We start from the raw sequence: 26,927 nt of genomic DNA on the forward strand, positions 1-26,927 counted from the left end.
TTCTTGTTTCTACTGGCCTATCAACCTTCATTACACAATTATTTTAGGAAAGTATTTTAAAATGTGAATATCACCCATTTGATTGGAGCAAATACCATGCTATTCATGTTTGCAAATGTCAGACTCTTAAATCACATTTATCACATTGCTTACTTTAGCTTCTAATTATGTCTTAAACCTATCATTGCTATAAATAGTAGCAATAATATCATTTCTATAAGTAGTATAAGTATTTTGGAAGTCTGAATTATCCATATGTTTGCTTATACTTTACTTAATTCAAAATAAATATTTAATGAGAGCTTTCAGCAATTTAGACACGGCAGAAGTGCCTTAGTAATGAGTCTTTATCCAAATCCAAACTTGGGACATCATATTAATAATAGCTTTGAGAACAAAGTAAGGAATAAATTAGAGTAAATTTTGAATTTGATCAATTTAGGAAATTTAAAAATTAACAACATAATGTTTGCTTTATAACTAAAAGTTTGTTTTTAATTTGCAATATATATTTACTAATGTCTTTGGGTTTTTAATGCCACTCCCCATTCCCTTTTTAGGCAGACACATCCATAAAGCCTGCTCTAGACCATGCTCATATAGTTTCACTGTAAGCGAGGTCATGTTTCTCAACATGCCCCTACATTATGCAGTACATATAGTCATGCCTCTACTCTGTCTTCTGTACTGTGGATCAACAGCCAATAGCATGCAGGTCACACATAATAAACTTGCTGGTTATAAGAGTATGCAGGTCAATCTCTGCTTTCATACCTTTCTCCCACATGATGTGAAGGTAGACTCTGCCGCTTCTAAAAGCTGATATCTTTACTCACTGCCTTTGAAGAGGTAGGAATGTTAGAGCATATCTACCTACTTTTCCATAGGAGATTCAGCATTTCTCATGGGGAAAAAATGTCCAGGTGGTATTAAAACAAAGGAAAATGGAGTAGGAAGAGTTTACAGATATCAGCTTATAAGAAGTTATAATCAGAGAATGACAAGATGGAAGCTGCAAGAAGATAAAGATGATCATTTTGTTCTTGCTTCCTGGTACTCTTGGCCCTTCTTCCTCATTGGTGCTTCTTTTCCTTTGTACATCATGTTATCTGTAACCTCCCACAGCCAACTTCTGGCCAGAGCTCCACGAGAAATCAACCTCCCTATTCCCCTGGGCCATGCATTTTACTCCTTTATTCTCTCCCTAAGTGGATTGGTCTATTTCTTAGCATTGTTGCTATTGTCTCCAAGCAAAAATCAACCAATAAATTAATTAAAATAAATAAATAAATAAAACAAAACAAAACGTTCTCTTCATTTTAGCCACAAGACGAGCATTTTAGTAAGTTTAGCAATTGAAAAACCAGAAGCGGCTGTAATGAGTGGAATTTCAGATAAAGTAATAGAAAAACCATTTCAAGAACATACAGAATATACTTAAGAGAGAGTGAGCCCCCATACTAATTAAAATAATAAAAATGAATAAATAAAAATGTTTAAAAAAGAAAGAGTGAGCCACCGACTGTTTATATTCATAGCATAAATTCTTCCTCCATGTATTACTTGACATAATTCTCCAACAGAAAAGTTTGTTAAGAATAATTCAGTGAAGAAACATGTGCCTAGTATAGCCCAACAGTACTAAAGAACCTTGGATCATCAAAATTTTGAAAGCTTTCAGAAACCTGTTCTTTTACTTCAGAGTTTCACCAATTTTCAACCAATATACTATCACTTGCTCACATCAATCAACTAAAACATGCATTTCTCTAAGATGTATCCAGATTATGAACTCAATTAATTCAGTAACCACATTCCAAAATGGTAATATGATTATAAAATAATATATCTAGTAGTATGAGTGATATAATAGTGGGATGATATGGAAAGAACATTGGTTTTAGAGTCAGAACAGTATGGGTTCCAATTACATCCTAGTTACATACTGTGTGACCTTTAGCAACTTATTTAACTTGTATGAGTCACAACTTTTTTCATAAAGGGAATAGTAACTTGCTTTTTCAGGGTTGATTTAGGACATATTAACAGATATCAAATAAGTTCCTCTGCTTGTGCATTTTTAGGAAAGTTTAGAGATAGTATAGTGTTGTGGTAGTGTAAAAGAGAAGAGACTTGGGTAAAGTTAGCAGTGGTAGCTAAATTTTCTGAATTCCATGTCTCTTATTTGTAAAATGACAAAGAATAATAATATTTCAGTAACTTTGATATTTTTGAAGACTCATTGAGGCACCCTATGTGAAGTAATTTTGTAAGTCAGCAAAATATAAATACTCATTTCAATATCTACTGAGAATTCACTAGCTCTTATTGTTAGAAAGTTCTTTCTTGTTTTCAGCTCCAATATCACTCCCTAAACATCTAACTCCTAATGTAACTTATTTTCTATGTGATAGCTCATCATATAATTTTATAATTTAAGGAGGACTGTTTTATCTGTTTTTGTTTGCTCCCATAGTAACTCTTACCTTTTAAAAATGCCAGTTGCTTTTTTCCTCTTACACATGGCATGTGTGTGTGTGTGTGTGTGTGTGTGTGGTGTGTATACAGAGAGAGAGAGACGACAGAAGAGAAAGCATTAATTCATATTGATTGTTGTTTTTTATATATATATACAGCAATTTGCTAACGTGTTCTGTAAAATGAAAACTATTAACAGTGTATTTTATCTGGCCACTGCAAAATAAAAATACTCTTCAATTATAAGCTACAATTCTACAAATGCATATAATATTGCTACTTAATTTTTGGATGATATTGTACTTACAGTCAATTAAATGTCTAAAATACTTTTTAACAACAATGAAAACAAAAGTTCTTAGGTCTTATTTATCCCATCTTATACGTGAACAAAAGGTTTAAGTGTACATTTCTTTCTATGAATTGTCATATCATATGGTGACCTTAAAATTCAACGGAAACCAAGATATTTCATTTGAGAGTAACTATCACCCCTAATATGTTTAATGTGAGGATGCTAACAGGACATCTATACTTCATAGCAAGAGAAAGGAAAAATAATACACTCTCCAATAATTAGAATTTTCTAAAATGTAATCGAAAGAGAGTTCTCAATTGTTGGAGGCATTCAACCAAATACTGGCAAGCAATAGGACAAAACATCAAATGATTGAAACTTTAGTCCGAGGTCGGTTGAATCTAACTATGTGGAACTGACAGATACAGTCAATTGTATAGAATCTAAAACAGTCAAACTCATAGAAGCAGAGTAGAATGGTGTTTACCAGAGACTGGGGTGGATTGGGAAGATTTTGGTCATAAGATACAAAAGTTTAGTTAGAGATGAGGAATAAGTTCAAGATATCTATTGTACAACATGGTGACTGTAGTTAATAATAATGCATTATATACTTAAAAATTGCTGAAAATAGATTTTGTGTTCTCATCACAAAATAATGATAAATATGTGAGGTAATAGATATATTAATTACTTGATTCAGTCATTCCACAATGTATACATGTATCAAAACACCACGTTGTATTTCATAAATTATAAAATTTTTATTTGTCAATTAAAAATAAAGTTGCAAAAACCACAGAAAATTAAAAAAAAAAAAAAAACAAAAAAGGATAGGTAATGTGATGAGGCACAGTAATCACTATAGCTCTGTGAGCCACAGTGAAGCCATCTTGTGTACAGGCTCACTGCTGTTGTGTGATTCATAGGCCCATGACCTATGAGCTGAGAGAAAAATACATGAATAACAGAAAAAATAAAGTAATTAACTTGTAAGTGATTGTTTAAAATCACTAGGTATGTATAGTTACATTGTACTGTGCTGGAAAAATGTTCCTTGGAGAAATGTTCCTTGACTTAACCTATGGTATCTGCTTCTGTAAACTCTCTTGCATATAGAATACAATCAAAACAGGTGGGCTGGGGCCGGTCCCAAGCCCCTTGATAATAGAATTTATTACAAAACTGACTCCACCTTGTGTACTCAGACTCATGTAAGACCCCAATGTAAAACAGTATAAAAACCCTTCGTCTTTTCCGGTTGAGCACTGCTCTCTGTGCCGCTGCCTTTGGCGGTGCAGAAGGTGGTGGCTGGCCAGCTAATAAATACTCACTAATTTGGCTCAATTTGGCTTTCAAGTGGTCATTTTCTCACGTCTCAGACCACAACAGGTAAAAGACAAAGAATGTACAAAATCTGAAAAGAAAGCTGGAATAAAGTAAAGACATAATTCTCATTCTTTTTCTATCCCAAATGAAAAAGCAATATAATTTCTTAATTTACCATCTGATTTTAAATTATTGGGTATGTTTTTTATATGATGTATTTTTTTAAATAAAATTCTTTATCTTTTTACATCAGCTGGGTTCATATGACAAATACAATTTTTTATAAAGCATTTCTTTTGTACACATACTTAGAGGAAAACAAAACAAAACATTCACAAAATTTGTAAGGTATATAAGAACTATATGACAAGAATATGAGAATACTATGAGTGGAAAAAAAGGTCACTCTTCACAAATGCTACACTTATTGAATTAGGAATGTGTTTTCTTCCAAATAGAAAAGTTGCCCACACTAAAGCTGTTAAAGATGCTATTGTTGAATATAATACTAAAAATTGGAAATAACTGATCTCTAAATCAGAGAAAATGATATTCTCCCTAGCTCTCATATTGAGTTACATAATTATGGAATACAGAATGCACCTAAATAAGGAATGTAATGATTCAAACCACAATTTGATAAAATGTTAGTCTCAGCACTTCTAAGAACAACATATTAAAACCCGAAGCACCTATCAATAATGCTCATGCATATACATGTTAATATAAAAGGGCATTGAAATAATCTCAAATAAAGTTTCAAAATTATATTTTTTCAGTTACCATGTCCAAAAAAAATTACCATTGACACCTACAGGGTTTAGGATGAGGTAATTTTCAAATCCACATCTTACAACATACCCGGATGTGATCAGACTTCAGTTTTACTACAGGGTCATAGTTCACCAAACAATTTCCTGTTGCCTTTGTTAAAGTTAATAGTGCCTTTTCTGTATTCCCAGAGCCCTGCTCTGCAAAGCTCCAGATTAAAGGGGTACAGGATATTTGAGTTTCTTTAGCTGATTTTCCCCTGTGCCATACATTTTTTCCTTTCCCCTGGAGGAATAGAATTCTCAAGGAAAATAATGACCTTGCCCTTTTCACTTGAAAATTAACTTCTCTGATAATCAGTCGTCTTTTTGCTTTGGAATTTAGTAAAATGATAATGCAGTGACATGTAATTGTGTAATTAGTAATAAATTCAAAGGAAACAAGAATTGATCTAAGTGTTCATCACAGAGTATTCAATCTTTCAAAAGCGTTTTTTTCCATTACCCATTTCTCTAGTGCATGAATCACATATACTTATACCAATGAAACATCAAAAGAATAAAAATAAAAGCATTGAAGACTCAAACTGTTGTGGCTCAATCATAAGAAGAGAGAAACTGACATGTGAAGATAAGTGAAGATTTTAGTTGTAGATCTCATTTGAAGAACAATCATTTGTTAAAAAATTTAAAGGAACATAATGCAGTGTCTTCACTGGAAAAAGTAGTCTGTTTGTAATTCACAGAGATTACAAGTTCTTGTGAATACTTTATTCCTTAAAAATTACGGTTATGATCATCAAAGAGGGAAGATTCTAAAATGTAAAAGAAAAAACAAGAGGACAATCAAGTATCTTATTTAAATCATAAAGAAGGGCTCAGAAAAAATACAGATGGGAGTCAGTATATCCTCAACTCAATTGCATGGAATTTTAGAGATTTTCCAATTCCACATTCAAATATTATCATTGTGAGTCAGAATTTAATTCACTGAGTGTTTAGTGTGTATGAGACGACGGAACTTCCAATCTTTCATTATTTTGACAAAAATAACATGGTTAGATTAAGTGACTCTATTATTTCAAACTTAATTTTAGTTTGTAACATTAATTTTATAAACAAAGATAAAATCATAGCTGTTAATAAAACTGCCATTGACTGTGTTGTGTTTTATCTCCCATTTCTTATCCAGAATTGAAGGTGCTATAAAGATAATGGGAAGTTGATAAGAAAGGAAGTATAAACATACAGATAGTTAATCTGTGAACATTTTTAAATGAATCATCCTTTTTCTAAATAGTTTTGTTAAGATATCTAGTTTAAGTAAAAAGTATGTAGAAATACTGAGTGTTAAAATGGAAAGTGTATACAGAATTCAAAGAGAATAAATATTTGAAATTGACAAGAGATATGTTTCACCTCTATAAAATCCAAAATAATTTAAGCTATTTTAATACATTTTAAATTGTTTTAATATTTGATAAAAGTACAAAAGACATTCTAATCTAATAATTTAAAAGATTAAAAATGATAATACCTTTTAATTGGAGAGAGCTTTTAAACACACTGCCATTTTTACCATAATCAATCTGTTAGATAGCATGTATAATGCCTCTTTTATTTCAGTTTTTTAATTCTGAAATCAAAGTAAAATTCTTTAGTAATGTGTATACCTAATGCAAACTATTCTGTCTCATTTACTTTTCATTTAAGCAGCACTTTCTTCACTGGTAGATTGCTATTGTACCTGTTTAAACAGGTTTTTCCATTTCTGGTTCACTATTAAAACCGGTATTCCGTCCGTCAATAGTGACTGAGGTAATGATCATTTAGTATACAAGCTAATTGTGTCAGGCAATTAGCACCACTGGGGATAAAACCATGAATAGATGTTTGCACATTTATTCAATTATTAAGATACTTCTCACACACATCTTGAAGCTATTCTCTTCTGGGCTCCTAAAACCTTTGTACATCCAATGTGGATCAAAAGGAAAAATGGGCAGCACTGCTGGGAAGCGTTGTTTATGAGGCTCTGGATTTCAACAGCAGCTTCAACAACAGCTACTCCTCAAGTCAGTACTTTTATGACCGGAATTCTATTAAGAACATGTAGGAACCTCCTCATATGCCAGGGGATCATGCCCCAACCTAGATATTAAGTACAGTGTAACAATTTGCCTGTGAGCCAGCTAATTTATGTTTTATTAAAGTATGCTGACATTTTCATAAAATGCTTATGCTGACCACATTTGTAGGATAATGTGAAGAACTTTTGATTCATTCTCACTGTGTAATTATGAGGTCAACATTTCTTAAAATGGCGTAATGATATTTGGGCTCAATTCACTTAACAATATCACTTTCTGTTGCCCACAATGTTCTCTCTAAGATATCTTTCCTTTTCCAACTATGTGCAGAATTCTGCCAATGTTCAATATATGCACAATATTACTTTATTCTTTTAAAGGAAGCCTTATGTTTTACTAATTCTGTAAGCTATTTATTGACTCCTCATGATAGAATTAATACATACTGCTTATCTTTTCAAAGAAACATACTTATAATATATTTCTTTATTTTCCCATTCCTATTTAAATATTAATTTAAGCATACTTTATGTATCAATTGGACCAATTGATCATAGTAACATATCTAGACAAGGAATTTTTGGAAATCAGAATAGTGTTTATGGAACAGAATTTATTTTTCTACAGGTATTTCCTGACATTTTAATATTTCCATGAGTATGAAAGTTTGATTAAATTTATCATTGGAGCTTATCAGTTCAGTAAGTTAAGATCACTTTACTGAGTGAAAATAACAGGGCTGGTCATTACACAGTATTAAATGTTAGAAATAACAAGGTTTATTCCTCTAAGAACATTCCATTTTATAAGTGAGACATAGCACACCAACCAAAATACATAACCAACTATGATTAATTTTGTATGAGCATTAGTACACTGGCATGTACTCTATGCCAGTGTCTTTCAAATTTTAGCATTAATAACAATTGTAAAGAAGTAATGAATATTTTCATCCAGTGATTGTGAAACAAGTGATCTGTGGACCACAACTGGAGAAACACTGGGGTGAAACAATGGAATCAAGGAAGGTTTCTGAAAATGTGAATATGCTGAATTTAGTTAAGTGACTCTGAAAAAATGGATAAGATAATTACTAGGTATACGGGAGAGATCTAAAACATTATTTAGAAAATTGATTGAATAGTTTATAAACTATTCAGAATTTAGGTAATGCCTGCTGACATGAAGAAAAACAAAAGAGCTCAGAAAAAGTCTCATAAGTTAGTGATAATTTTTTATTATTTTTAGTAAATTTGGGATGAAGGAGAAAAAATGATAGTTGATCAGGATAATTTCCAAATCATTTTTGACCAATTTTTAAAAATTAGATTATATATTTTTGAGTACTTAATCCAAGTGTCCTTAACATCTCTCAAAATTTCACACTTTAACAAATAATTTATTTTACACTTGTATTCAGGGATCAAAAAATTGATCCCTCTCAGCTTCCCAAAACTCTCTTTGATTGTCTCCATCTCTTTACTTTATTCTTTAGGTAGAAGGACCTATAGATTTTCCCCTGAACATTTTGTGCACATTCTCATGTTGTATCTTTGGTTCATATTATTCCTTTTGGCTCTAAAAGGCTTAGCTTATGCATTTTCTTCTCAATGGATCATGCCTCAATATCCTCAATATTCTTCATTAGATGCTAGTATATATTGTCTCATGTTGTTATTTTTTTCTCTTTTGTATTATCCAGATGTCAGAAAGTATATTTTATACTTTCTTGTGTTCCTACGTTGATGAATGGTAGAAATTCAAACATATATCAATACTTTTATAACAGATATTTTTGTATCTTTTCCAAACTTCATTCACAGTTTGAGACTACTAATTTTCCTTTTGCATATAAATTCTATTAAAAATCTTTATTCTACATATTATTTAATCACTAAGTCCTGACTCTCAAAGAAATAATATAACTTAGATACTACCACTAACTTATTTTCTAAGAGGTATGATGAATTTATTGCCAATATCATGTGTAATCTACATTCCAAAGTCTAATTACTGGAATGAAAAGATATAAGTATTCTAAAGGAATGTTATTAGTCATTATGTACAAAGCTACATTTTTTCTGTGAAATTACAATATTTTTGTGGTAGTTATTTAAACAATAGCAGAAGACAATTATGTATAATTTGTTCTCTGTTGATATTGTGTGAGGAAGGTGACTTATTGTCTTGCAACTTAAAATAAAATTGTTTATTTGGTAAAGTTATTAGGAATAGGGATGCTGCAGTAGATTGGTTGTTAAAGAACTTGATGACCAAAGCTATTCTATTATATCCAAGGCACATATTATAGCACCTATCATATAATGTTTACAAGGCTAGATAAAGATTTTGATTTATTAACATATTACCTTCAGATAATTATAGATTGCTAAAGATATTAGCAAGACAGTAATATCTACTCCCTCCACTGATTTTACAAACTCTAGATACATCCACAAATGTGCTTTATTTATAAATCATTTTTGGAAAAATTAAAAATAATCTCAGGATATAAATCAAGGGAAAAAATCTTTTGCGAGTTAATTTTTATCACTGTGGTTTATTTTTTAATTTTTATTTTAATTTTTTATTCTTCTTTCTTTTTTTAATTTCAGAATATTATGGGGGTACAAATGTTTAGGTTACATATATTGCCTTTGCCCCGCCCATGTCAGAGCTACAAGCATATACATCCCTCAGACAGTGCACACCACACCCATTAGGTGTGAATATACCCATGATTTGAAAGTCTTTTCTAATGTTTTGGTCAGATTTGACAAATTTAACAAAGATGTCAGTGAAAAATGCAGTTTAATTAGTTTCATGCCTTCAATGTTCTACAGTTGTGGCTCACACAGACACACCTACCCCTGTGGAAATACAGGAAACAGGAAAAACGGAAAATGTCTCCAGAAATTGTTTACACTACTGTTCATGGACACTACTATTCATGGACAGGTTGCATTAGTGGGAGTGCATTATATTATTAGATTAGATTAGATTAAGAAATTTGGAGACAAAAGCAGAGAAATAACAACATATTGGAAGAAACTAAATAAAGGAAAGATATCTTTTCAAGTTATCTATAAGCAGTAAATGGAGATGATGATATATACTTTTTAACTGTAAGGAGTTAAACCTTCAAGTAAAACATCCCCAATTATTGTATCTTAATATGAAAAATCATATTTACTATATTGAATTGTCATGATATTGAATCATAAAATCATAGTAAATTACAAGTAAATTTTTGTGTATTTATTTTCATTTTCATATTCGGTTATTCTGTAGTTAAAGGACATTAAAGTTCTAAAAAATTGTGCTCTGAGGATTTTCACATAGTATCTTTGTTAATTTGGTTATATATTGCCTTCTTATTGTGCAATGTACTAACTTTAAGCTATCTTTCTGTGGTGAATCTGCTTTTAAAATAATTTAGGATATTTTAATTTTCTACCTAGGACCAAACATTTTTCAAATTTCTTTTTTTTTTTTTTTTTTTTTTTTGCCTTTAGGTACGTAAGCTTTATTCCTTTGGAGGGCTGGTGGACATTATACATCTGTTTATGTTTAAAGAAAAGGACTCTAGTTGAATGTCATTGTACAGACTCTCAGATCTGGCTTTTTAAAAAGGGTTTCTTTCTCTTTTTTGTTTTTTTTTTTTTTTTTTTTCTTTTTTTTTTTTTTTATTTTACAGAATCAAAGAGTCTAACAGTATATCTTGTTATATACAGTATGTCCTCATAATGTATGCATTATTTCTTGTACAATGATATGAAATAATATGGGGAATATTCATGATAAATTATTAAGTGAACAGTGCAAGTTAAAAACAATAGTTTCATATTTTTTTCCCCACCCCCCCTTTCCCGAGTCAGCACCTTCAAGTGTTACCACTCCCCAAACGGTGCGCAATGCACTCATTGTGTAGGCATACCCCCATCCCCTCCCCCACCCCCCACCTCAGTCTGATGTCCAATTGGTGTCGTTTCCAGATTTGTATTTAGGTGATGATCAAGGAAACCAATTTTCTGGTGAGTACATGTGATGCTTGTTTTTCCATTCTTGGGATACTTCACTTAATATAATGGGTTCCAACTCTCTCCAGGAGAACCATAGAGATGTCGTATCTTCATCATTCCTTATAGCTGAGTAGTATTCCATGGTATACATATACCACAGTTTACTAATCCAATCATGTATTGATGGGCATTTGGGTTGTTTCCACATCTTTGCTATTGTGAATTGTGCTGCTATAAACATTTGGGTACACGTGCCTTTGTTACAGAATGACCTTTTTTCCTTTGGGTATATGCCCAGTAATGGGATTGCTGGGTCAAATGGCAGGTCTACTTGAATCTGTTTAAGATACCTCCATAATGCCTTCCACAGGGGTTGCACTAGTTTGCAGTCCCACCAGCAGTGTATTAGTGTTCCTGTCTCTCCACACCCACGCCAACATGTGTTGTTTTGGGTTTTTTTGATAAAGGCCATTCTCACTGGGGTTAAGTGATATCTCATTGTGGTTTTGATTTGCATTTCCCTGATGATTAGAGATGTTGAACACTTTTTCATATGTTTGTTAGCCATTTTTATATCTTCTTTTGAAAAATTTCTATTCATGTCCTTTGCCCACTTTTTGATAGGGTTGCTTGATTTTTTCTTGCTGATTTTCCTGAGTTCTAAATAGATTCTTGTTATCAGTCCTTTATCTGATGTGTAGTATGCAAAAATTTTTTCCCATTCTGTAGGTGGTCTGTTTATTCTCTGGACTGTTTCTTTGGCTGTGCAGAAGCTTTTTAATTTAATCATGTCCCATTCATTTATTTTTGTTGCTGCTGTGATTGCCTTGGGGGTCTTCTTCATAAATTCTTTGCCTAGGCCAATGTCTGTAAGAGTCTTTCCTACATTTTCTTCTAGAATTCTGATTGTATCACGCCTAAGGTTTAAGTCTGTTATCCACCGTGATTTGATTTTTGTGAGAGGTGAAAGCTGTGGGTCCTGTTTCAGTCTTCTGCAAGTGGCTAACCAATTCTCCCAGCACCATTTGTTGAATAGGGATTCTTGTCCCCAGAGTATATTCTTTCCCGCTTTGTCGAAAATTAGGTGACTATATGAGGATGGTTCTATATTTGGATTTTCTGTTGTGTTCCACTGGTCTGTGTCCCTGCACTTGTGCCAATACCAGGCTGTTTTAAGAACCACGGCCTTGTAGTATAGTTTGAGGTCTGGCAAATTAATACCTCCCATTTTGTTTTTGTTGCTTAAAATTGCTTTTGCTATACGGGGTCTTCTTTGATTCCATACAAAGTGTATAATTATTTTCTCTATGTCTGTAAAGAATGATGTTGGTAATTTAATAGGGATTGCATTGAATCTGTAGATCACTTTGGGTAGTATAGACATTTTAACAATGTTGATTCTTCCGATCCACGAGCATGGTATATTTTTCCATCTATTTGCAAGTTCTGCTATTTCTTTTCTCAGTGTTTCATAGTTTTCCTTATAGAGGTCCTTTACCTCTTTAGTTAGATATATACCTAGATATTTTATTTTCTTTGTTGCTATTTTGAAAGGTATTGAGTCTTTAATTTGGTTTTCCGATTGACTGTTATTGGCATATATAAATGCCTCTGATTTGTGTATATTAATTTTGTAGCCTGAGACTTTGCTGTATTCGTTAATCAATTCCAGGAGTCTCTTGGTTGAATCCTGGGGGTTTTCCAGATATAACATCATATCATCAGCAAAAAGTGAGAGTTTGATCTCTTCCTTCCCTATTTGGACTCCCTTGATTCTGCTCTCTTGCCTGATAGCTCTCGCAAGGACTTCCAATACTATGTTGAAAAGTAATGGAGACAATGGGCAGCCCTGTCTGGTTCCAGTTCTAAGTGGGAGTGCTTTCAGTTTTTCCCCATTCAGTATGATGTTGGCTGTGGGTTTGTCATATATGGCTTGTATCATTTTTAGGTAGGTTCCATCAATGCCTATTTTGTTAAGCGTTTTTATCATAAAAGGGTGTTGAATTTTGTCAAATGCTTTTTCTGCATCTAATGAGAGTATCATATGGTTTTTGTTTTTGCTTCTATTTATGTGGTGAATTACATTTATAGATTTACGTATGTTGAACCACCCCTGCATCTTGGGGATGAAGCCCACTTGGTCGTGGTGGATTACTTTTTTGATAAGTACTTGGATTCGATTTGCTAGTATTTTATTGAAAATTTTTGCATCTATATTCATGAGGGAAATTGGTCTGTAGTTCTCTATTTTTGTTGTGTCCTTTCCAGGTTTTGGTATTAATGTTATATTGGCTTGGTAGAACGTGTTGGGGAGAACTCCATCCTTCTCAATATTGGAGAATAGTTTATGTAGGATGGGCACCAGTTCTTCTTTGTATGTATGGTAAAATTCAGGTGTGAACCCATCTGGACCAGGGCTTTTCTTTTTGGGAAGGTTTTTTATTGCTGTTTCGATTTCAGTTCTTGATATTGGTCTGTTCAGGTACTCTATTTCTTCCTGGTTGAGCCTGGGAAGACTACGTGTTTCTAAAAATTTGTCCATTTCCTCCACGTTCTCCAGTTTGTGTGCATAAAGATTTTTGTAGAATTCGTAGATGATATCTTGTATCTCTGTAGCATTGGTTGTGATTTCTCCTTTCCTGTTCCTAATGGAGGTTATTAGAGATTTTACTTTTGTGCTCTTGGTTAGTCTAGCCAGAGGTGTGTCTATTTTGTTTATCTTTTCAAAGAACCAACTTTTGGTTTTATTAATTTCCCTTATAGTTTCTTTGTTGTCCTTTTCATTTAGTTCTGATTTGATCTTAGTAATTTCTCGCCTTCTGCTGGGTTTGGGATCGTTCTGTTCTTCTTTCTCCAGTTCTTTGAGTCTATTCGTTAGGTTGTCTATTTGCATGTTTTCTGTCTTTTTGATATAGGCATTTATGGATATGAATTTTCCTCTCAGGACTGCTTTAGCTGCATCCCATAGATTTTGATAGGTTGTATCTCCATTGTCATTTAATTCAAAGAAATTTTTGATTTCCATCTTGATTTCTTCTTTTATAGAATAATTATTCAGGAGAAGGTTATTTAGCTTCCATGACTTTGAGTAAGAGTGAGGGTTTCTGTTTGTGATCATTGTTACTTTTATTCCGCTGTGATCTGAGAAGATGCATGGTATAATTTCTGTTTTTTTGAATTTTTGAAGACATGATTTATGTCCTAGGACATGGTCAATCTTAGAGAATGTCCCGTGAGCTGATGAGAAGAATGTATATTCTGTGGACTTTGGGTAGAATGTCCTATAGATGTCAGCCATGCCCATTTGTTCTAGCATTCTATTGAGGTCCATTATGTCTTTGTTTATTTTCTGTTTAGAGGATCTGTCCTGTACTGTCAGTGGGGTGTTAAAGTCTCCAGCTATTACAGTATTGTTATCTATCATTTGGTTGAGATCTAGTAGGGTTTGCTTTATGAATCTAGGTGCACCTAGGTTGGGTGCATATATATTGAGTATAGTCATGGCTTCTTGATGAATTGTGCCTTTAATCAGTATGTAGTAGCCATCTTTGTCTTTTATTATTTTTGTTGGTTTGAAAGCTAAGTTATTGGAAATTAAGATTGCCACACCAGCTTTCTTTTGGTTACCATTTGCTTGAAATATCGATTTCCATCCTTTTATTTTCAGTCTAAATGCATCTTTGCAGGTTAGGTGAGTTTCTTGAAGACAGCAGATACTTGGATTGTATTTTTTTATCCATTGGGCCAGTCTATGTCTCTTGAGCGGGGAGTTCAAGCCATTCACATTTATTGAGAAAACTGATAGGTGAGACAGTTTTTTGTTCAGCTTGTTGGGTAGAACTTCATTGTGATGTTTTCTCTCCTTGGCCATTGTGGTATCTGGAATTTGATCTTTAGCTCTTGAGTAGTTTTACATTCGTGGATCTTTCTTGTGCTGATCCGTGTATAATTCTCTTTTGAGTACTTCTTGGAGGGCTGGTCTTGTCTTGGTGAATTTCCTCAACCTTTGTTTATCTGAGAATGTCTTGATTTCTCCTTCGTATAGAAAACTTAGCTTAGCTGGGTACAAGATTCTAGGCTGGGCATTATTCTGTTTCAGAAGCGTGAAAATGGGGCCCCAACCTCTTCTTGCTTGTAAGGTTTCAGCTGAGAAATCTGGCGTAATTCTGATGGGTTTTCCTTTGTAAGTTACTTGTTTCTTTCTCCTTACAGCTCGGAGAAGTGACTCTTTAGTGGATATTTTGGTCAGCCTGATGACTACGTGGCGTGGTGTTTTCCTATTTGCTATGAATCTCCCAGGGGTCCTTTGAGCTTCTTGAATCTGTATGTCTAGAGTATTGGCAAGGCCTGGAAAATTTTCCTCGATTATGTCTTCAAATAGCTTGTCCAACCCTTGCTTGTTATCTTCTTCACCCTCAGGAATGCCAATAACTCTCAAGTTAGGTTTCTTCACATAATCCCACATTTCTTGAAGACTCAGATCATTTCTCTTACTTTTTCGATCTATCTCTGTGACTGACTTATTTAGTTGGAAGGAGTTATCTTCAATTTCTGAGATTCTTTCCTCTGTTTGATCTACCCTGCTCTTGAGACTTTCCACAGTGTTTTGTAGCTCTCTGAGTGAATTCTTCACTTCTAGGAGTTCAGTTTGGTTTTTCTTCAATATTTCAATTTCTTTAGTGAATTTTTCCTTCAAATCCTGTATTTTTTTTGTGTTTTCCTTATGTTGTTTATCCATTGATTCTTGTATATTATTCAGCTTGTTTATAATCCATAATTGGAATTCTTCCTGTGACATGTTGGTGTTTTGAGTCTGGTTTGTGTCAAATGGTTGGGAGCTGGTATTTCTCTTTGGGGATGAGCTTTCCATTTGATTCTTTTTGCTCTCCGTGTTTTTTCGCTGGGCCCTTCCCATCTAGATTTGTCGTTGGATCTTTACTTATAGGTTTAGTCTGGTTAACAGGACTCTTTGTGCTCTATTCTTAGGCTGTGAAACAGTCTAGGTATGTTGCTTCTTTTGACAAGAGGGGGAGACTGTTGTGTATTGTTCAGAGATTTTTCTGTTTCCGTTGGGGGACTACTTCCGATGGGTCCAATCCTAGAGGATTGGAGTGATCCAGGACCGCTTTGGTGAGTTAGGACACTGTGTTGTGGTCTTTCAGAAGGCAGGCAGGGTCCACACTAATAGTAGACCGAAATTCTCTTTGTTTGTTTGTTTGTTTGTTTCCCTTTGGTTCTTCCTCTATAGGGGAGGTTTCTGACTCTATCTGACGGCAAGATACTAGCTATGGGGAGAGGACGGTGACTTTGCTTGCTCAGCGCCCCAGTTGCTGTAGCTCCCACGGGCAAAAGTCTGTCTTGGCCCAATGTCCCCAGGGATCAGGTTCCACACTCTCGCTTCTGGAGAAGTATTCAGTGTTTACACTTGGGCAGGGATCCTATATAAGGTCCGTGGACCAGGGGAGAGGGCCGTCCAGGGAGCCTCTTGGTACCCTATTGCTCCGCAGTGACTTGGCTGTGGGCTCTAGAGTGGCAATTGCGTGCCCGCAGATCTCCGGCCCTGGGGGTGACTACTCAGGATCCGGTATGTACCAGAGCCAGGGACCTGGCCCGTTCCGAAGCTCACCGTGGGTCCCCAGTTAGAAGGCGAAAAGAGAGGAGAAAGAGAAGAGGAAAAAAAAAAAAAAAAGAAAAAAGAAAAGGAAAGAAAGAAAAGAAAGAGGAGAAAACGAAAGAGAAAAGAAAAAAAAGAAGAGAAAGAAAGAAAAAGAAAAAAAAAAAGAAAAAAAAAAAAGAAAAGAAACGCAAAAAGCCAAACCAAAAAACACCAAAAACGCCAACAAAAAATGAACAAAAACAAACTACATAGCACTTCACCACACCGCAAGGCAGAAAGATACACAAATCTGAAGTATATAATTCAGCGACTCAATGTTTTTTTGTTTGTTTGTTTGTTTTATGCCTTAGCACAGCTCTGCCCCTTCACTTCCGCTCGGCTGGGTCCGGAGCGGCCATTAGATGTTTTTGTTTTTACGCCTTAGCACAGCTCCGCCCCTTCACGCCCGCCCGGCTGGGTCCCGGGCGGTTTCGTAGTGGATTTCAAGATGACGTCTGCGCGCCCGCACAGCTCCGAGGGTGGTGGGGATCCAACCTCCGCACTCAAAAAGGCGCGGCAGCCAGAGGCCCAGAGGGCAAAGGTGCCCGCCGAGGCTGTCCGCCGCCGGGAAAAAAAAAGAAAAAGGAAAGAAAAAAAAGAAAAAACCAAAAACAAACACAAACAAACAAAACCCAGAAGAAATTTACCAAGAATAAAATATACAGTTCGGCGAGCCTATTCTTCTTGTTCGTGTTGGTTTTTTTTTTTTTTTTTTTTGCCTTAGCGCTGCTCTGCCCCCTCACCCCAAGCACGGCCCCGGCATATCCCGTACTCCTGGCGTTGGTTCAGAGACCAGCGGAGGGCGCCGGGCAAAGAGAGCCGCTTGGCACTTTATGGCTCCCGAGCGGTTTCGCCCTCACTTTCAAGATGGCGCCTGCAGAGCTCCGGGGCTGGAGGAGACCAGCTCCTCGGCAGGCAGAGACCACCACTGCCCGGGGGCTGGCGAGCAAGGACGCGCACCAAGGGGTCACCGGCTGGAGAACCGCCGAAAAAGGCAGCACGGGCAGAAAGAGCCGCTGGGCACTTTTTGGCTCCCGAGCGGTTTTGCCTTCGCTTTCAAGATGGCGCCTGCCGAGCTCCGGGGCTGGAGGGGACCGGCTCCCCGGCAGGCAGAGACCGCCACTGCCCAGGGGCTGGCCAGCAAGGACACGCACCGGGGGTGACCGGCTGGAGAACCGCCGAAAAAGGCAGCACGGGGTACAACGCTATTTGCTGTCCGGGAGTCTTTTGTGTTTTTCTGCCCTGGGGCAGATCCGTCCCTCCTCGCCAAGCGCTGTCTCAGCTGAGATCCCCCAGGTTCTAAGGTAATTTCTCAAAAAAGCCTCCTGTCTGCAATGCGCCACGTATCCCTCAGTGATTCTGTGCTGGCCTGGGTCAGGGCTCTGTTCAATTGGGAGCGGAGGGCAAGCCGCTTTCCCGAGAGGCTGCACCCGCCCCGGCTGGGGGTGGGTGTATCCGACCCGCGCTCCGCTGGCTAGTGTCTGTCCCGCGTTCCCAATTTTCGTTCACCTCAGACCTCACTCGCTCTGTTTGTCCCACGCTGATTCTCCGTGGATTCACACCGCCGTTCCTGTGTGGGAGCGGTCTTCTAGCGTTGTGGCAGGTCCGGATCGATGCCTTCCTTCCCGGGAGCGCAGATTCAGGCCGTCACCACCACTCCGCCATCCCATTTTTCAAATTTCTGAGTGGTAAATTACAATAGGCCCTTAAGACATATCTTTAGTCACAAATATAATTTTTTGTTGTTGTTGTTGTTGAAACAGAGTCTCACTTTGTTGCCTGGGCTAGAGTGAGTGCTGTGGCGTCAGCCTAGCTCACAGCAACCTCAGACTCCTGGGCTTAAGTGATCCTACTGCCTCAGCCTCCCGAGTAGCTGGGACTACAGGCATGCGTCACCATGCCCGGCTAATTTTTTCTATATAGATTTTTAGTTGTCCATATAATGTCTTTCTATTTTTAGTAGAGACGGGGTCTCGCTCTTGCTCAGGCTGGTCTCGAACTCCTGACCTCAAGCTATCCACCCGCCTCAGCCTCCCAAAGTGCTAGGATTACAGGCGTGAGCCATCGCACCTGGCCACAAATATATCTTTACAAAATAAAATTTGGTTTCTTTTTGTTTGATTTTTTTTTCTTTCCTCTTTTCTTAGTAATCATCTTAGGCTTTTGGAAAAGTATCATCAACAAGTGTTCTTTATCACAAAGAAAATGCAAACTCTTGATATAGTCACCTGGACTAAAGTGTGTATTTGGAACACTGTGCTTTTGAGAAATGCCAGTTAGTGAATGTAGAAAGATACTAGGAAGAATTGTACTGAATAAATATTACAATTATTATTCTATTCTCCCTTAGCATGTTATTTCTTTTCTGTTTCTTTTTTTCTGAGTATTGTTGTTCTCCAGATTTCTTTTGATTTTCTTCTTTTATCTAAATATCTCATAATTGAAGCACCACCTATACTGAACATTCTTTATATTATAAATTAAAATATTACTTGCATTTTTTATATTATCATAAGGTAATAATGCTGACATGGATCTTGGGATATCATTATCAGTCTTTAAGAGTGATAATGATAGTGAACAGAAGCAGAGATACCTTTGGTTTTTAAATTAAATTTTTATAGCAGCAGTTCCTTATCTATGATTATGTTCTTCTCATAGAAGGTGTAATTTCACAATTTTTTGACTTAATTCGAAGTTGATTTGCATTTCTTTTTCTTGGCTTTTTATAGTTTCCAATTTTCTTATTAACTGACCTAATGATTCATGTCTGCCTCTAACAGTGGTATCATTAAGAGGCGTCATTTATCAATGATGGCATATGATTAAATTGGTAAAATATACCTGTTATCCTGACAGCAGTTTATAAATTTATTAAATAAAATATATGACTTTTCCAAATTATTTTTAATCTCATTGGAAGTACAGAATCAGTATCATTTTTAATTTCTCAATTTAAAACTCTAAAATCTGTCTTTAAAATATAACTATTAAAGAAATTTCTTTATAATATCATTATACATATTAAAATTAAACCTCTCAATGATTTATTAAATATACTTACCTTCTATTTTTGAACAAAATAACTCCATAAATATAAGGTATCTTATGTTGTCTGCTAAAATGTGGTAATTATTCTCAAGGAGAAATTTCTAGAGTTAGACTTTTTTTCAAAAAAATATTATTTCTAGTGTGCTTTACTCTCAGCTTTTTATGTATTATGACATTAGTTTTCTGAGAGCTTTATCTATGTCACTCTTGCTTCTACACAGCATTTACAATGAACTTTAAAATAAATTCCTTGGGCAATTATGGTTCCAAAGGTTTATTATTTTTTGCAAGGTTTAATGAGTCCATAAACAAAGTCCCCTTCCTCTCACTTCAGTGTGTGACTAGATGTCTTGATCTATAACGTTCAAACATTTTACATGTGATGCTCTCTCTTCCAGGGATGAGAGAGCTTTTCTTCTGCTGGGGTAGACAAGGCTTCACATTCACGAGTCTTAAACTCAGCCTTGTGCGATGCCCCATCCTGGACAAAATCATTGGGTATATATACTTTCATATTATTTCCATATCCCTTTTTAAGCAATCATGACACTTGTAAATTTATGCTTATTTGTGCATTTGCTTGATTAAAACTTCTGTTCCCCACTAGAGTATGAGCTCCATGAAGTGAGGTCATCTCTTTTCTTGCTTACCATTTTGTTTCCACACAACGCAAATATATGTACTAGACAAAGAATATGTGCATAATACATGAACAAATGAAATTTTAAGTTCAAGATTAGTTTTTATTATTCATGGAAGCCTAGCAAAAAATGATGCCCAAATTAAAAAACATACAAATAAATGAAATAAAAAATTATCATAGTTCTGGAAAGGTAGTATTGGAATGTAGTTTGAGGATAAGAGGGACTCCTGTCTCCTGTATATTAGTTGGATAATTCTGGACACATAGATTAATAGATAAAAGGCTCACCTTCCTTATTACTAAAATTGAAATCAGAAGCATGCTCACTGTTTAAATAGAGGGTATGATGAGTATTAAATGAGATTGTGTATAAGTACTTAACAATGTCTGCCGCATAGAACTTAATAAACAGCATCTATTATTGCCACCAATGCTCATCAAGTGCAACCTGCTTGCTACTATGTTACATATATAATAATAAACTCTTGTCTTTGAGTTTAGTAAGAAAGTATGCTTAAATTAATATTTAAATAGGAATGGGAAAATAAAGAAGTATAATATAAGTATGTTTCTTTGCAAAGAGAAAATAGTATTATTAATTCTATCATGAGGAGTCAGTAAATAGCTTAAAGAATAAGCAGAACATAAGGTTTCCTCTAAAAGAATAAAGTAATATTGTGCATATACTGAAAATAGGCAGAATTCTGCACATAATTGGAAAAGGAAAAATAGAGAGAAAATTGTGAGCAACAGAAAGTGATATTGTTAAGTAAATTGAGCCCAAATATCATTATGCCATTTTAAGAAATGTTGACCTCATAATTAAACAGTGAGAATGGATCAAATGTTCTTCACACTATCCTACAAATGTGGTCGGCATAAACATTTTATGAAAATGTCAGTATACTTTAATAAAACATTAATTAGCTGGATCACATGAAATTGGGAGTGAGTCCTGAGTCTCTGCCAACATTAATTTTATAGAAATACTAGCTAATGGTCTGGACATTAGTTTTCTATTACTGCTTGACAGGTCCCCCCAAAATTTAGAAGCTTAAAACAGTAAATATTAATTACTCACTGTTCCTGTAGTTCAGAAATTTAGAAGTAGATTAGCAGCAGGGTTCTATCTCTGGATCTCTCATCAGGTTACAATCAAGATACTGGCTAGAGTATGGTAGTTTGAAGGTTGAACTGCATCACTTCCTATGTAGCTCACTCTTATGGATGTTGGCAAGAGGTCTCAGTTCCTTGCCATGTGTACTCTCTGGCAGGTTTAGCGGGTCCTCGTGCCATGGCAGTTGGCTTCTCCAGAACAAGTGATCCAAGAGAAAGAAAGATGTATACTACAATGTCTTTTAAAACCTAGTCTTTGGAACCACACACTGTTATTTCCTCAGTACCCTATTAGTTACACAATTCATCTCTATGTAAGGTGGGAGGAGCATACACAAGGGTGTAAATATCAGGAAGCAGTAACCACTGGAAGTCATTTCAGAGGCTACTCACCAGACTAAGATGACTTAACAATTATATTTGGATTTTCTGTTCTGTTCCACTGGTCTGTGTCCCTGCACTTGTGCCAATACCAAGCAGTTTTAATAATCACAGCCTTGTAGTATAGTTTGAAGTCTGGCAAATTAATACCTCCCATTTTGTTTTTGTTGCTTAAAATTGCTTTCGCTAAAAGGGGTCTTCTCTGGTTCCATACAAAGCGTAAAATTATTTTTTCTATATCTGTGAAAAATGATGTTGGTAATTTAATAGGGATTGTATTGAATCTGTAGATCACTTTGGGCAGTATAGACTACTCTTTGGTTCTCCTGGAGAGAGTTGGAACCCATTCTATTAAGTGAAGTATCCCAAGAATTGAAAAATAAGGACCACATGTACTCACCAGCAAATTGGTTTCCCTGATCATCACCTAAGTGCACATTTGGGAATAACACCAATTGAGTATAGGACAGAGGTGCGGGCTGGGGGGGAGGGGATGGGTGTCTACCTACTTGAATGAGTGCGATGCACACTGTTTGGGGAATGGGCAGACTTGAAGTTCTGACTGGGGGGATGGGGGTGGGGGGAGGGGATGGGTGTATACCTACTTGATGAGTGCAATGCACACTGTCTAGGGAATGGGCACACTGTCTAGGGAATGGGCACACTTGAAGCTCAGACTCGGGGGGATGGGGGGGCATGGGCAATATACATAACCTGAACTTTTGTACCCCCATAATAAGCTGAAATAAAAAAAAAATTATAGCTACAACCAAATGCAATTAATGATCTAATTCTATCAAACCTTATATGTACTGTGTTTTTTCCTATACATATATATCTATGATAAAGTTTATAGATGATGCACAGTTAGAGATTAATAACTAATAACAAAATAGAACAATTATATGTCAGCATCACTACTCCTGTGCTTTAGGGCCATTGTTAAGTAAAATAAATGTTACTTGAACACAAGCACTGCCATACTGTGACAGGCTATCTGATAACCAAGGTGGCTACTACATGACTAACAGGTGGGCAGCAGGGAGAGTAGACAGCATGGAGACTCTAGACAAAAGTATTATTCACGTCCCAGGCAGGATGGTGTGGGACTGTGTGAGACTGCATGAATTAGGGGTCTCACACATCTAGAAACAAAATATGGCTTGCCTTTATTTTTGTTGACATTTTCAATGTAATTTTCTTCAAAGACATTTCATCAATACAAAGCTATTTCAGAGTTAGACCTGAGATTATCCTCTTCAGGATCCATAAATATCATAGCACATGCTTCTGGGTATAGGCATATTTGTTAAATGGTCCAGTTTCTTTGAGCTAGTGGTTCTCTCTAATGCTCTGGTGCCATGATATGTGAAGCATCTGTTACTATTTATCAGTGACTAAAAAAATTTATGGCTTTCCATTAATAACCTGGAAGAAAGACTATTTATTCACTCAGATGGCAAGTCCTTCATGATTACAAGAAGCACAAGAGGATAGAGAATGTATTTTCAAGGGAGTAAAGCACAAAGGCAAGTAAATGACTGAGAATTAAGAAGCATGAAGAAAAGGGGGACTCTCAGATTCTTGCATTTGGAACAGCTTCTTAACATAAGGAATTAGAGTATTTTTGAAATACTTTGTAGGTAATATATAGTGATATATTAACTCTGCCACTTAAGTTTATAAAGAGTTGGGACATATATAATTTTAAGGTGTTTTCAGCATTTAAAAAAGATTATTTTTATAAAGATAGAGGAAACATGGAAGGTTCATTCTTGTACTTAAAATTACCATGGATTAACTTCCAGCTATTTCACTTTCATTTAACTGTGTTAAATTTTTGAGAGTTTATATACACACACAAATTTATCTGGCTGCCAAAATTCAATACATTTTAAAATCACAAAATAAGCTAACACTAAAGTGGAGAAATAATGTTAATAGATTTTTTTACCTTATAGGAAAACAGTTTCTCACTAGTGGGATGAATTTCGGGTACACAAAACTAGTTCAACATTCAAAAATCAATTAATGTGACCCATCACATAAACAAACTAAAGAAGAAAAACCATATGATTATATCAATAGATGCTGAAAAGTGATTTGACAAAATCAAGCACACGTTCATGATAATCACTGTGAGCAAAGTAGGAATGGAGGGGAACTTCCTCAACTTCATAAAAAAATACCTAATTAAAAAAAACCTCTACAGCTAATGTCATAATTTATGGTCTATAACTAGAAGAATAAATAATTAAAACTATCTGTGTCCACAGTTGATATGCTTGTCTATGTAGAAAATCCCAAAGAATAGGCAAAACAAAATCCTGGAACTAATTAATGGTTATAGCAATATTTCAGAACATGAGAGTAATATACAAAAGCTAATTGCTGTGCTATATACAAGTAACGAACAGTAGGAACTTGAAATTGAGACCCCAATATGATTTACATTAGCACTCAAAAAGATATTTAAGTATAAATCTAACAAAATATGTGTAAGGTCAATGTGAGAAAAATAATGAAACTAATGAAATAAATCAAAAAAGGTTTAAAGAGTTGTTCCAGATTCATAAATAGGAAAACTTAATATTGTTAAAATGCAATTTCTTCCCAACCTGATCTATAGAGTCAATGTAATTCTGTGCAAATCCCAAGAATTTATTTTGTGAATATCAACCAACTCTAAGATTTATATAGGAAACCAAAACACCCAAAATAACCACTGAAATACTGAATTTAAAAAAAGAAAAAAAAACAAACAACTGACATTACCTGACTTCAAGAATTATTATAAAACTATAATAATGAAGATAGTGTGGACTGGTAAAATAATGGACAAATAGACCAATGGAAGAGAATGAACCACCCAGAAATAAACCTGAAGTAATATAGTCAATTTATCTTTGATAGAGGAGCAAACAGAATTCTATAAAGAAAGAACAGTCTTTTCAACAAATGATCCTGGGATAATTGGACATCTAAATGCAAATAATGAATCTAAAGACAGACCTTATAACCTTCATAAAAATGAACTCAAAAAAGGATCAGATCATAGAGTTAAATGCAAATTCAAAACTATAAAACTTCTAGATGATAGCCTAGAAGAAAATCTCAGTTTTCCTGGGTTTGGCAATTACTTTTCAGATTAAATACCAAAAATATATACACCATGAAAGAAAAAGTTTGGTAAGTTAGACTTCATTAAAAAATTTTTTCTACTTTTCAGAAGCCACTGTTAAATAAATGAAAAAAAGAATGAATAAGCCACAGACTGGCAGAAAATCTTTGCAAAACACATTATCTGACAAAGGATTTGTATATAAAAAAAAAAATAGAAGTAACTCTTAAAATTCAAAAATAAGGAAAAAGAAACAAAAATGGATAAAGGTTCTAAGCAAACACCTCACCAAAGAAGATATATAGATGATAAATATGCATATAGAAATGCTCAACATCATATGTGTTTATGAATTGCACATTAAAATAACAGTGAGATACCACTATAAACCTATTAGAATGGCTAAAATCCCAAATACTGACAACCCCACATGCTGGCAAGGATGTGGAGCAATAGTAACTCTCATTCATGGCAGGTGGGAATGTAAGCTAGTACAGTCCTTTTGTCAGACAATTTGGCAGCGTCTTAGAAAACTGCACATAGCCTTACTATTAATATATAATCCATCAATTGTGTTCCTAAATGTTTACCAAATTGATGTGAAACTTTATGTCCACATAAAAACTTTCACATGAATGCTTATAGCCTCTTTATTCACAGTACATACACATATAACTTCTGAAAAAGATAAATATCATTTCTATCTGAAAGAGGATAACTTAACAGATGTAGAACTTCAAATTTAAATAGTAATATATTGAGCAAGTATGTGCACTTTTCCTTGCAAGTGGTATAAGGCAGGAGGGACCCACTCGTTCCACGTCTGAATTACCAAAAATTAGAAGTAACCAACATGTCCTTAAATAGGTGAATGGATAAACAAACTGTGATACATCCATTCAGTAAAGTATTATTCAGCAATAAAAATAATCTATCAAGCCACAAAGGCACACAGAGGAACCTTAACTCTATATCACCAAGTGAAACAAGGCAGTTTGAAAAGACTACATGTTGTGTAATGCCAACTATATGACATTCTGGAAAAGGCAAAAATATAAAGACAGTAAAATATCAGTTGTGACAGGTGGTTTAGGGGAAAGGGGAGGGATGAACAGATGAAGAATAGGGGATTTTTAGGTCAGTGAAAATATTCTGTATGATACTATAAGGTTGGATACATGAAATAATGTACTTGTCAAAACAAAAAAATATACGACACAAAAAGTGAACCCTAATATAAATGATGGACTTCGGTTAAAATAATGTGTCAATATTGGCTCATCAATTGTACTAAATGCAGTACACTAAGGCAAGAAGATAATAATAGGGGAAACTATGTGGGGTGAGAGAGGGAGGCCTAGGGGAACTCTTTGCACTTTCTGCCATCCTTTTCTGTAAACTTAAACTGTTCTAAAAAAGAGTCTCTTAAAAAAATTTCATTCCTCTCTAGTCCTTCCAACAAATTTAGGCTCTGAGTATTAGTTAAAAAGCAGGTTTGATTCTATGATTTATTCTCATAATTTTTCATCAATAAAATACTTTTGATTAGAAGAAAATTGTGATCTACAGAGCCATGACAAATATTAAAGTTCTTCAACACTTTCTATTAACAGGTAACCGTGGTATAGGTGTTTTTTAATACTCTAATTTTTAAAATACAACCATTTTTAGGGAGAACAGGTTAATCACTTAAGATTTACTAATTATCTGACTTTATTAGTCTGTTAATTAAAAGTAAAATATTGTGGGGATGCATTAAACACATTTTTAATGCTGTATGAAATCTCTTGACTTTCTTTTGATATCCATAGTATTCATAAAACGTGGGGAAAAAACCCACTAGGTTGGTAACCAGTGGGATTGTGTGTGTGACAGAGGAAAAGCTATTTGTTCTAACTTGAATTTAAAGACATCACTAGATTAATGTATTTAATTCTGGTGAAGAGGAAAATAAGTCATCATCTGTGCAGCA

Source organism: Eulemur rufifrons, chromosome 4 (genome assembly GCF_041146395.1).
Source record: "Eulemur rufifrons isolate Redbay chromosome 4, OSU_ERuf_1, whole genome shotgun sequence".
In the NCBI taxonomy this organism is placed as follows: domain Eukaryota; kingdom Metazoa; phylum Chordata; class Mammalia; order Primates; family Lemuridae; genus Eulemur; species Eulemur rufifrons.